Below are 14597 nucleotides of genomic sequence, written 5' to 3' on the forward strand. Positions count from 1 at the left end.
TAATAGACGGAAAATCGTTGCTGAGCGCTCTCGGCTTTTAAAAAGACATCGTCCACAAATGAGACGCAGTTGAAAAGAACGTCACAAGGTAAGCAAAAAGATCAAGAATACCAGCTGGTCAATTTATCAAAAAGGGTAAAAATCAAAGAGATATAATCCAGGATAATCGGAGATCACACGGCCATATAAACTGAAGCAGACTTAATCGTAAGGGAAACGGAAGCTTAGCACTTACATCATGAAGTCACGCGCATCTACTGTAATTTTTTAAGCATAGTGTAAACCACGCGCGACTTCTGCGCATTTTCCGTGGCTTTTCCAAACCTATTCGTGACGTCTTTCTGCAATGCTCCTGTCAAAGCTCGCAAACTGAAACTTCGGACGACTTAACTTTCTACGGAAGTGTATGAGTACTAAGATTCCTTGTGATCTCCGCTTATCCTGGACTATCGCTTTGATTTTGACATTTTTTTGCCAAATTAACTAGCTGGTATTCTTGATCTTTTTGTTTACCTTGTGACTTTCTTTTCAACTGTCTCATTTGCGCCTCGAAGATGTCTTATTAAATGACGAAAGCGCTCGGCTACGAATTTCTGCCTATTATTTTTCCTGTGGTATTCTCTTATATATATAATTATATATATATATATATATATATATATATATATATATATAAAGGTTTTTTGCCACGAACATCACGTTTTATATACTTCGTGATCAATTTATTCATATATATATATATATATATATATATATATATATATATATATATATATATATATATATCTATATCTATATCTAACTATATATATATCTATATATATATATATATATATATATATATCTATCTATATATATATATATACTATATATATATATATAATATATATATATATATAAAGATATATGCCACGAAGGAAAATAAACGAAGCACTATTATATATATATATATATATATATATATATAATATATATATATATAATATCATATATATATATATTATATATATATATAATATATATATTACATATATATAATATATATATAATTATATATATATATTTATATTAAACATAGTATGTACCTGGCTGTCGAACTTCTCCAAAGTTCCAGAGGTCCTTTATTCCTCAGTTCCAGAGATCCTCGATTCCTGAGTTCCAGAGGTTCTCTATTCCTCAGTTCCAGAGGTCATTTATTCCTCAGTTCCAGAGGTCCTCTTTTCCTCAGTTCCAGACGTCCTCTATTCCTCAGTTCCAGAGGTCATTTGCTCCTTAGTTCCAGAGGTCCTTTGTTCCCCAGTTCCAGAGTTTCTTTATTCCTCCGTTCCAGAAGTACTTGAGGTCCTTTATCCCTCAGCTCCAGAGGTCTTACATTTGTTTTATCTGTTTATTTATTAATGTTATTTTTTTAAATGACTAATCTTTATTTCAATTGTTCCTTTTGCTTTCTGTTACTTCTTTCAAATGAACAACATAATATTCTTTGGGAGTTTTTAATTTCGAGTCAGTGGCCCTTTTGGTGGGCTTGTTCCATATGAATAGGTTTTCCCTCTTCTTAATAATAATAATAATAATAATCAATAATAATAATAATAAATAAAATAATAATAATAATAATAATAATAATAATAATAATAATAATATAATAATAATGAGAATATAATAATAATTTTTACACTTTTTAATTCTAATATTCACAATGTATTTTTCATGTTTGTGTATATTGTATGGGGCCAAGAAACGAAGTAAATTATTATTATTATTATAATTATATTATTATTGTACTTAGGAAGCAGACCCTCTCTCAAGCATACTTTATTAAAAGTAATGACTACTGAAGTAGCCATTACTTTTAATAAAGTATTATTATTATTATTATTATTATTATTATTATTATTATTATTATTATTATTATTATTATTATTATTATTATTATTATTATTATTATTATTATTATTATTATTGGAGAAAAAGCCAGTTATGTATGGGTATTTATGTTTAAAATCCACATAACTGTTGATATGTTTTTCCATTTCAAGACTCATGCTCTATTATTATTATTATTATTATTATTATTATTATTATTATTATTATTATTATTATTATTATTACTACTACAATACAAGGAACAGGCGGAAGGGAATATGTAGTTTTACAGTTCCAGACTAACCTGGGAAATCCGCGTTGCGACATCTGCGCGAAAAAAAAAAATGCTAAAAAAAGTGCTTCGGGCTAAAGACAGGTTCTTGACCTCGCCACCAACCACCCCGCCCCTGAAACATCAAATTTTCGTCCCGACGGCGGGCGGTTCATTCACCTAGGGGGGGTGGGGGAGGTGGTGGACAGACGAACGAACAAGGAGACAATATGTATAAACAAGAAATTTGTAGGTATTTCTCAGGTCGGTGAGAAGCACCAGTATAAACGAACGAGCCGCGAATGAAGATGATTTAGGAGGAGACTCCACGACGGAAAGTTCTACGACAAATCACAAAACTTTCCAAGGGAGTTGACTGGCAACTAGACCAGTCCCCCCTAGGAATGCCTCGAGTATATATACTTGTTCCCTCGCTATTCCGGAGACGCTGAGTTCCTTGGCATCGCTTTGAGAAGCAGCAGCTAGTTGACTCGACGTGACTTGACCGCTCATAATCATCATGAATAAGGTGAGTCTTTTCGATTCTATGGCGAAAGAGATCAGTTTGGGCCTTCCTGATTCACCCACGTAGACCTAGTAAGTTCCCTAGAGAGGTATGCGTATGTTGAGGAGCTGTGTGTATTGATTGGTATATCTTAGTACATATCAGTGAGATGCTCTTTGTCTGTAGTGTGTTTGTGTGTGTGTGTGTGTGTGTATTGGTATATCTTAGTACATACCGGTGAGAAGCTCTTTGTCTATGTGTTTTGTGTGTGTGTGCTTGTGTGAATTAGTATATCTTCTAATATATCAGTTAGAAGCTCTTTGCCTGTATGTGTGTGTGTGTGTATTAGTATATCTTCTTATATATCAGTGAGAAGCTTTTTGTCTGTGTTTTGTGTGTGTGTATTAGTATATCTTCTTATATATCAGTGAGAAGCTCTTTGTGTGTGTGTGTTTGTGTATTGGTATATCTCAGTATCTATCATAATTATGCATTCTCATATATTTCCATTTTCTCCTTCTTCCCTGCTTTTATCATCAAATGTATTTTCATAAGAGGCATCCCGAAGGGTAATCATCCCTCTCTCTTTCGAAATCATCCATGAGAGGAGATATTTCCTTATCGTTTCTTCCCGGAATCATTTCAAGATTCACGAATTGAATGGAATCGTCCTGATTCACGGAAATTGGAAGATTCTGGAGAAATTGTCTCAATCATCAAACCAGAGGTTCTGAGGGAGATATTGTTAATTCACCAGTTCACTTTCCGTGGATTTAATATCATAAAGTATTCCTTTTTTTTTTAGCTTTATTAGTTTCAGGAACTTTCGTCACTGCTATAGTTTTTTCTGCAGTTTTGGCTCCCACAGATATTGTCCTTAACTGTGCTTCTCTTAACTTGATGCATCTCATTTAAAAATTCTGCATGACCTTACTTTCAGCCACCCCGTAGGGGGTTAGTGCCGTCAGTGCACCTCAGGGGGTGCCCTGTAGGTATTACTAAAGGTTGTTTGCGGCGACCCCTTTCATTCCTTTTACTGTACCTCCATTCATATTATCTTGTTGGTATCCACCCTCCATTAACAATTACTTCGAAGAGCAACTGCAAAAGGGTTTTCCTCCTCTTACACCTTGCAAACCTTTTTTACTCTCAATTTCCTTTTCAGTGCTGAGTGACCTCATAGGTCCCAGTGCATGGCCTTTGCCCTAAACTTTGTCCCATTCCTTGATATTCCATTCTTACTTTCAGTCCGAATTTTGAAAGTTGCGAAAGAGGAATCTAAAATTTTCTCAAAAAAAAAAAAAAAAAAAAAAAAAAACTGTTTTTTCAAATTTAGACGATTTCTTGCTCTTCCTCCACTGCAAAATTGATGGCCAGTCATAAGACAGCATCCAAATACTTCTGGTCGCCATTTTCCATTGATTCATAGCCTGATTTATATATGAATTCTTTTTATATCTCTTATATATCCTAGTTCTTTTACCCTTGCTGTTTTTATCTTCCTCGAGAGAGATATCTGGTTCAGGGTCAGGTTTCAGGTTTGGCCTTTGCAACGGTACTTCTGTTGCCCATGGGATGCTGCTTTGTTCTCTAGTTTTAGGATGTTACTTCATTTATCTTATATTTGTCTTTTTCTCCACTTGTGATTTTAGGGTTCTCGTGTCTTTTCAACATATTTTCATTTTCAAAATATTTCACGATTTTCTCTCTTATATTTCTAGGAAAAATTGAAGTTGACACATTTCTCCTGTGTGTCTATTTATGACATTGAATATTAACATATTGGTTCTTCCTCTGTAAAACAAATTGCTGATGTTCTTTCAAATTTTCCTTCCCATTTCTTGTCATTTCTACGCCCCGCTAGAATTATAACTCTTCTTCATTCTTCCCACCCACCTGTCTAGTTCTGCCATTTATTCCTGTCCTTGCCTCTTCCTTCATTCGTCTTGCATCCAAGTGGGACCTCCTCCATGTCCTTAATTACTGGATTCCATCATAACTCCCATGGCAGCCTGTTCCAAAATCTCTACTTTTCTATTCAGGTACCCTTTTATACCACTCTTGCCTTGACGGAGGGTGTTTCCTATGTCTTCCCATAATGCCGAAGTAGCTCTACTGTTTATGGAAACCACATAGTATGCCCTCATGTAGTGCCCCAGTTTCAGTACCCTGAGAGCTTTGCAATTTCTAATTTTGAAAATGAAATCGCGGTTTAGGTCGAGACGAATACGTATCATGTCTGTGTTGTTTACATTCGAAAGATGATGCTTTCTTCTTCTTCTTCTTCTTCTTCTTCTTCTTCTTCTTCTTCTTCTTCTTCTTCTTTTTCTTCTTCTTCTTCTTTGTTCAGCAAGAAAAATATTTTGAAAATGAAGTCGTAGTTTAGGTCGAGACGAATACGTATCATGTGTGTGTTGTTGACATTCTTCTTCTTTTTCTTCTTCTTCTTCTACATGAAATGACGACTCTCATTCGTCTCCTCATTTCCACAGGTCGCCTTCACCCTCTTCCTCCTGGTGGCCCTCTTCGCCGTGATGCAACTGACCCAAGCCGCCCGGCTCCCGAGCCAGAGCCTCACCGAAGCTACTACTTCGGCGGGAGACCCTACGGCTTCGGAGGCTACGGCTACAGGCCGTTCGGATTCGGCTTCGGGTACGGCGGTTACGGAGGTGGCTACGGAGGTGGTTACGGAGGTTACGGAGGTTACGGGGGATACGGTGGCTACGGAGGATACTATGGTTAATCCAACATCGAACTTCTGATGACGACGATGATGACGAAGATGGAACTTTTCTACCACAAACTCACTTTTCCCAATTTTATATTATATATATAAAGAGAGCTAAACCTATCAATCAGGCAATGTCAGGTTTTGGTTGGGTTTAGAAGAGAGAGTGAGAGAGATAAATCAATCTCTCAATCAATCGCTCAATGCCGGTTTTAGAAAGGTCAAAGACAAAAATCAATTTCATTTCGTGAAAATCCAAACAGTTTTTTGTCCTTTGTTACATCCAATAAACTCTCGTGTTTCTTATAACAGAGTTTTTATGCAAGTTTCCTTCTTTTTATTTATCTACTTTATTTTTATCTATTTACTTTTTTTTTATTTATTTACTGAATTTGATGCACACCTTTTTCATATTTGGTGAGGTTGCGAGCTTCGCATCCTTTTTCCACAAGATATGTGTCAGTGATTTCATTAAAAAGCAGATTTAGCTACTTGGCGTTGGTAGATTTCCATATTTTTCGCATTATTGGTTTTCCCCTCGTACAGCACTATTGTCATTTTAAAGATTAAGGAATCGTAAATGATTAATAAGCAGACTTGGGTACTTGGTGCTGGTAGATTCCTATATTTCTCGCATTATTGCTTTGCCCTTCATAAAATATTATTGTAATTTTAAAGCGTAAGGAATCGTAAATAGTATTGGTAATAACATATTTCTGAAAAAAAATCAGACTTTCCAGAGCAAAATTAAACAATTAAAATCGATCACGGATATGACCACGCCTACCCCTACTAAAAAAAAACTGACCCATCAGCGATGCCCATCCAGAACTTCCCTTGCAGCGTCCAGATGATGGCCAGGGACAATGCCGAAATATGTAGGCATTACAGAAGATACAGTTACAATAATTGTATTTTAATATATATCCGGAGACTACAACGGGAATGTAGATGGTAATCTCCGCCACAGAATCGTTAATACTGTATCAACGACTTTGTAGCGGCGATCACCATTTACAGCCCGTTGTAGTCTCCGGATATATATATATCAAAATACAACCAGAATGAAACATGAGTATATTTCATATATTTTAGCACTGATAATACCAAACCTTGACAGACAAAATACCAGAATAACACCATGAATATAGACCCAATTACTTAGCAGTCTCGTTGTAGTCTCCGGATATATATTAAAATACAATTATTATTACGGTATCTTCTCTAATGTCTACATGTTTCAGCCATCATCTGGACGTTGCAAGGGACGTTCTGGATGGGCATCGCTGATGGGTCAGCTTTTATAGTAGGGGTGGGCGTGGTCAGATCCGTGGTCCATTTATGATTGGCTGCCTTGGGTGGTGGGGGGGGGGATTTCTTCTCGAGTCAGTTACTTAACAGTCTCGCAGAGTATGAAAAACGAATTCTCAGAAAAAATAGAGATAATTCTTTATAAGGTAACTCGTTAACTCTGTCATTCTTTTTAATAATAATAATAATATTCTTAGGAAACTTGAAGAATTTCAAGTCAGTGGCCCCTTTGGTGGGTTTGTTCCACATGAATAGGGTTCATCTTCTGTAATAATAATAATAATAATAATAATAATAATAATAATAATAATAATAATAATAATAACAATGATGATGATGATGATGATGATGATAATAATAATAATATGTGCATGTATAATAAATTAGTGTTTCTTCACGGTATACGCCAGTCAGCTGTTAATTACTAGGGAGGGAATTAGAGAATAAATATTCAATAAATATTAAGTGACCATGAACGTTTATGAGGCAAACGTTCACTGAACTCCCTACGAGTTCAGTGAACGAGATGTTTCTCACCCGGTGGGCCGTTACCTTAGCGAGGGCCAGGCATGACACGCACGGGCTTAGGGTGGGTGGTGCCCGGTGGGTGGTTGGTAAGGGGCTCAAAATACCCAGCGAAGGTCGTCGACGCAGCGCTCATTGGCAACACTGTCCCGCGTAGCCAGAGCCATTGGCAACGCTGTCGTCGCCAGGCATTGAGTTGCAATTCATTTGCAAAAGAACAATCAATGAAAATGGGCTAAAAAAAAAAGAAAGAAAAAAAACTAATTTACCCCAGTTAATGGGATATTCAGGCGTTCATACTTGAAACTACAAAGGTCTATCCTGTGCATTGTCCAGGAGAGATTGAATCATTTCCTTTTGGTCTCTTGCCGGCCGAGTGGATCAAGTGACTGTCTGTCCTAATTACAGGGATTGCATCCGTAAAGGTTCACTTCTCACGCAGTTCTCTCTGAGAGTGAAATATCCTAATGGTTACTTTTATATTTTACTTTGAACGATTTCTTCAACAGATTGCGATGTTTATTGCTTTCGATTTAGTTTACTGCATTTGTCACGGATTCTTGTTTTCGTAAACTTTCCTTGAATGTGTAACACTTGAGAAATTTAATAAGTTATATATTGTATTTAAATAAAGACAAATTCCACGAAGGAAAGAAAAACGATAGAGTTCTGCAAGGCCTTTCGAATTCTTGTCCTCTACTTGGCAGACGAGATGTCGAAAGGCCTTGCAATACAAAGTCGTCTCTTTTCACTTCGTAGAATTTGTGTTTATTTATACATTTATCACTGCATATAATATTATAATTTATATATATATATATATATATATATATATATATATATATATATATATATATATATATATATTATATATATATATTATATATTATATGCAGATGTAGGAAGTCAAAAGGTAAAGTAGACCGAAGTTGTAAGAGCTGATTCTATTTTAGATTTTGAATTGTTTAAAAATTTTGCCAGGCAAACGTGGGCGCGTTCTTCGAACCCGTAAAATATGGTGTATATATATATATATATATATATATATATATATATATATATATATATATATATATATATATATATATATATATATATATATATATATATATATATATATAGATACATATATATATATAGATATATATATTATATATATATATATATATTATAGATATATAGATATCTATATATATATATATATATATAGATATATGTATAGATCTTATATATAGATATATTTTATGATATATATAGATTATATATATATATTATATATATATATATCCATATATATGTAGATATATATATAGATATATATATATATATATATAGATATATACATATAGATATATATAGATATATATATATAGATAGATATAAAGATATATATATTTTTTATATATATACTATATATAGATATATAGATATATATATTTATATATACAGATATATCTATATATAGATATACTATATATATATATATAGTATATTTATATATATATCTATATATATATATATCTATCATATATATATATATATATATAGATATATATAGATATATATATATATATATATATATATATATATATATATATCTATATATATCTATATATATATAGATATATATATATATATATATAGATATATATATATATATATATAGATATATATATATATATATATATATATATATATATATATATATACCATATTTTACGGGTTCGAAGAACCGCACCCAATTTTGCCTAGCAAAATTTTGAAACAATTAAAAACTAAAACAGAAGCAGCTCTTACAACTTCGGTCTACTTTACCTTTTGACTAACTACATTCTGCAACTTTATTTTTAACAAGTGTGATTTGGGCGTCCAAAGTTCACACACAGACTACAGATTGAACTTGCGCTGAAATATCCCAGTTCCATGAGTCAGTGTTTGGCCCTAGTGTGAGTATTTGCCCCTAGTGTGAGTGTTTGATCCTACTACTACGCTTTGACCTTCACAAGCTTATCTGTATAATGACCAAACAATGATAATATGCGACTTTAGAATGACAAGTTAAAATTTCCTCCGAAGTTTCTTGGGCGCAGTCGAGTTTTCTATCCAGTGGTGACATCAGCCACGGTTCGGCTGTGGCCTATGTTGTCGGTACGTATATGGCTAACTTTAGCCTTTAATAAAATAAAAACTACGAAGGCTAGAGGGCTGCAATTTTATATGTTCGATGATTGGAAGGTGCTTGATCAACGTACCAATTTGCAGCCCTCTAGCCTCAGTAGGTTTTTTTAAGACCTGAGGGCAGACGGACAGACAAAGCTGATACAAGAGTTTTCTTTTACAGAAAACTAAAACCTCTATATTTCAAGATGGCTACAATGCCTTGTCTTCGTTTGGACTATTGCGTTACGAGCTTAGCTCGTCCCAGTGCCGTGGAATGCCCTGACTTAGCTGTCAGTGTACCTCACTCACCACACTGTAGGCATTTCTTAAGCTTCTTTGCAGCGTGCCTTTCTTAGGCCACTAGCTGCAACCCCCTTTCGTTTCTTTTACTGTACCTCCTTTCGTATTCTCTTTCTTCCATCTTATTAACCACCCTCTCCTGACAATTGTTACATGGTGCAACTGCTTTGAGGTTCTCCTCTTGTTACACACTGAATGACCTCATTGGTCCCAGTGTTCGGCCTTTAGCCTAAATTCAAGGGCCACATCCATTAATTCTTGTTATTGCTTGCGAAAGATAACCTCTTTCTGGGGCAAAGGGAGGCCTATAAAAATCTTAATTTTCGTCCGCTTGGACATTTTGTAAATCTGAGACCACGTTTAGGATATATATAGACTTGGGAATACAATCCACAATGATGTAAAATCCTTCAGTAGTTTAGAATATATATTTCTTGTACAGGAACTTATAGCTTTCGACCATCAGCTGTGGTCTTCTTTAGTGAACAAGACCACAGCTGATGGTCGAACGCTATAAGTTCCTGTACAAGAAATATATATTTTAAACTACGGAAGGATTTTACATCATTGTGGATTGTATCCCCATTTACTTAGAGGTACGACATAGTACCTAGCTTCTGCATATATAGACATATATATATATGTGTGTGTGTGTGTGTATAATTATATAGTAGTCATATACTATATACCGACAAAAAGGAGCACTGTATTAAAACTGGTTTATAAGAAACATGAGCATTTATTTGGAAAGAAGAGAGACACTACAATGTTTGGAATTAGAGAGAAGACTTTGTTTGTTGAAGTTTCCCAAATCCGATTGATTTGTCCAGAGGGAGGAACTTGCAATCGTCAGTGCAGCTTCCGTGGCCTTCGTCAGGAAAGTGGATCAGCCCCAATATCCTCCCCAGGGCCTGTATCCGTAGCCTCCGAAGCCCCAGGGGCGGTATCCATAAAACCCGTGAGGACCTGGCACCGGCTCTGGCTCCGGCATGGCTTCAGCCACTTCCATGAAGGCGAAGAGAGCCACCAGGAGCAGGAGGGCGAAGGCGGCCTGCCGATGAGACAAAAAGATCATCAGTTTAAACAGAAGAAGAAGAAAAAAAATTATCGTCTCGGGAATGTCAACAACTGAGATGATATATACTTAACTCATGCTAGACTGCGACTACGTTTTCAAAGTGTAAACGGCTGTTTTCAGGATAAATTTACCTTCATGACTGAGAGAAAATTATGTCATTGATTTTTTCTCTATGAAGGTAAATAACAATTAAACGATTGAGATCATAAAGTATTATAGATACAAGTAATAAATAAAACGAGAAGTGAGACTCGTTCTAATGCTCGACAAAAAGAAGATTTAAGGACGAGCTTTGACTTCTAAAGTCTCAGCGATTCTTCTACAAGATTAAGATATTTATTCCACAATTTAGTCACAACAGCAATAGACCTCAGAGAAAAGCAGATCTTGGAGGATCTGAGTGCAAGTGATGATCAAAATTGAGGGTATTTGGTACTCTGGACCAAGAGCTAATTGAACTAAATTGCCAAAATTCTAAATAAGTCATTTCAGAGAAATAGCAACACTTCTTCTAGAAGAGTTAGGCTGCATCCACATTACACTAAAACCTGTCCCAAAGAATTCAGTAGTCTGTTGCTTCTATATCACAAACAAGTTGAGAATTACAACAATATTCCCTGCAGAGTAGTCTTGTCGTTTAAGTCTATGAGAACCTTTCTAAGAGAGACTTGTGTATCAATCAAGGTCCCACAGAGTCAAACTCACCGATTTCATGATGAACAATCTGAGGAGAGTCGTCTGCTGTTTCTTGAGATGTCAAAGGCACAGAACTCAGCTTGTCGGGGACTTGGAAGCCGCCTCTATTTATACTCGGGCCGTTCCTCTGGGCTCTGGTTGCCAGTAGACGTCGTTCCAAAACTGGTCTCTCTTTTTAGCCCTATTTTCGAAATTTCTTTCGCCTCGTCTCCCGAAGGACTCTTCACGGTTGCGTCTGGCGGGCAACAATGGGCACGAGAATCCTGTCGAGTTTTCCTCTCAAAGACGTCGTTGTTAAATAATATTTTATTTGTTCGTATGTCCCTCTGGAGGAAGAACTGCCAACGAGTGGATCAATTGGTTTCATAAGGGAGAAAAAGAGGTCAAAATCCTTTTGCTGTATCCTGTAGGACAACTTTTTTGCTGAGGCTGAGGCAACAGGGCTTCCCAGGTTATATTTTGGTGTTTTTTTAAAAACTGGAACGACTCTCGTATTTCTATTTAAGCTAGCAGTCATGCACCTATAATGCGTATGCACACAACCGCACAAACACACACACACACACACATATATATATATATACTATATATATATGTATATAATATATATATATATATAATATATATATAAGTATGTATGTATGTATGTATGTATGTATGTATGTATATATATAAAATTTGTGTCATTCATTTCCTTAAAGTGAGAAAGGATAGTAAATAACTTTGGCAAGCCAAATTAATTCTTTAAATATTAAATCTAAAATGATGGTCTTCTACCTATGCAGGATATCTACAGGACAGTCTCTCTCTCTCTCTCTCTCTCTCTCTCTCTCTCTCTCTCTCTCTCTCTCTCTCTCTCTCTCTCTCTCTCTCTCTCTCTCTCACACACACACACACACACACACACACACACACACACACACACACACACACACAGCCCATTCCCCTGTCTTACATTCAGTGGTTCCAGAAAAAAACAAAAAGACAACAGCTGCTGTCAGATTTGGCTTTGAAATCCCTATTTGCGGATGGGTGATGATAGCGCCTTTAAGTTAAGACATCATCATCATCATCTGTTTTATTCACCTGTTGACAAGGATCTCGAGCAACTTTCCAGTTCTGTTCTGTGCTGCCTGAAGCTTTCTGTGTATCCAGCACCTCACTGATCCCAACCAGCCAGCGCTTTCCATCAACCTCTGGTCTGTCCAGTACCTTCCAGCACCCTTTGGTCTATTCTGCCTTTCCCGCACCTTCTGATCTATCCAGCCCTTTCAAGTACCCTAAGGTCTGTCAAGTGCATTCCACTGGTCTATCCAATGCTTTCCAGCACCCTCAGGTCGGTTATGTCCTTTCAAGCATTTCTGGTCTTATCAGCATTTTCTAGAATCCGCTGGTTTTTTCAAATCCTACCCATCAGTTTCTGATGTATTCATAGATTTCCAGCTCCCTCTGGTCTATCCAACCCTTTTCCAGAATCCTCTGGTCTACCTAGCACTTCCCAGCACAATCTGGTCGAGCCAGCGCTTTCCAGCACCCTGTAGCCTATCCAGCACTTTACATTACCCTCTGGTCTATCCAGTACTTTCCAGCACCCCTTCTTCTATTCTGCACTTTCTAGCACCTTCTGGTCTATCCAGTACTTTCCAGCACCCTCTGGGCGGAGCACCGACAATTCCGCGCCGACAATTCAGCGCATGACAATCAGCTTATAGACAATTCAGCACATGACAATTCTCCGCATGACGATTCAGGGCAACGAATATTCAGCATAAGGACAATTTACGAAATAAAACAAAAACTTGGAAAACGAAGAAAACATTGATCAAAATAACTTTTCAATTTGTAACATATTCTTGAATTTTAAAAAGTAGACAAAAATATTTATTGAAATGACGTACTATAAAATATTCCTTTACAAAAATATTCTGACTAATTCATTTCTGTAAATCAATGAAGTAGCTTATATTTTGCAAAGACTCAACTACTCGCAAATATCATCAGTTGGCACAAAAGCGAAGGCTACCAACAGCTTACAATGTTTTCGAATGTGCTCCTCGCTTATATATAACTGTGTAAGATTTAAAGCCTTTATTTTCCGCCATATGCACTGAGCCAGATGGAAAAAGCAACCACTCATTTGCGTGCCTTCAAACACATTTGAAAATGCATTTTGAAAAGACTTTTCAAAATAACAAAGCATAGTATCGGGCGTCATATCCAGGCTACATTCAAAATTGTCCTTAATGCCCTTTCATTTGAATCCTGTGTTTTATTTTGCAAAAGTATATATATCACTGGGACAACACTCCTTCACGAACATATGAATAACATAAAGTTGGTGGAAAAAGCGTGGGGCTACTTTAGATGTTCCATCTGCGAGCCAGTTTTTGTATTCTTTGAGAAGTTCAATATTCTTTGCAGTCGAAAAAATGAATTTTCTGTTGGTATCTTCAGCACCAGAATCATTCAAGACTTTTTCATTACGAAGTTTTCTATCTAAACGATAGCAAAATCCATTTAATAGAACGTGATCACGATCTTCCTCTGATAAAATCCGCACCATGGGGCTTTTTTTTTTTTAGTTTTAGCTCAGCAAATGTTTGTAAAAAAGTACTCCAGAAAAGGAAATACATCCTGTCCGAGTTTAGAGGAATGCCAGTAACAACTATTCGCTTGTTGTTATAGCATAAATAACAACCGTAAATTGTTCGACGGTTGAAAGTGTAAACAATCTTTGATTATTGCCAGTACTTTTAACTGCAAGTAGTTAGTTTTGTTTTCTGTCGCCTAAGAAGAAATAAATTAGTGTAAATTTCAGTATCTTATTTCAATGAATATCATATTTCAACTTTTTTAATTTCAAAAATCATTTACAAATAAAAACTAATTTGATCACTGATTTCTTAATTTTCCATGTTTTAGCTTTATTTCGCCAAATTGTCTTTGCGCTGAATAGTCCTTGTGCTGAATCGTCATGCACTGAATTGTTTCTTTAGCTGAATTATCATGTGCTGAATTGTCCTGCGCGGAATTGTCGGCCCACGCCCTCTGGGCTATCCAGCACTTTCCATCACCCTCTGGTATATACAGCGCTTAACATCACCCTACGGTCTATTCTGTGCTTTCCAGCACCCTCTGATCTCTGGTTTATCCAGCA

At 35.9% G+C, this 14597-nt stretch overlaps 2 long non-coding RNA genes across 2 annotated transcripts in view; one reads left to right on the top strand and one right to left on the bottom strand.

Moving 5' to 3' along the window:
- The window catches only part of LOC135205822 (uncharacterized), a 183815-nt gene that overhangs the window by 19119 nt on the left and 150099 nt on the right, over window positions 1-14597 (top strand). The gene's annotated exons all lie outside the window — the stretch shown is intronic.
- On the bottom strand, window positions 10386-11887 carry LOC135204309 (uncharacterized). Its single transcript, XR_010312168.1, has 2 exons — window positions 11450-11887; window positions 10386-10717 (listed from the first exon to the last, which is right to left on the bottom strand). It is a non-coding gene; the product is annotated as an uncharacterized LOC135204309 (long non-coding RNA).

This window comes from Macrobrachium nipponense, chromosome 24, assembly GCF_015104395.2.
Source record: "Macrobrachium nipponense isolate FS-2020 chromosome 24, ASM1510439v2, whole genome shotgun sequence".
In the NCBI taxonomy this organism is placed as follows: Eukaryota; Metazoa; Arthropoda; class Malacostraca; order Decapoda; family Palaemonidae; genus Macrobrachium; species Macrobrachium nipponense.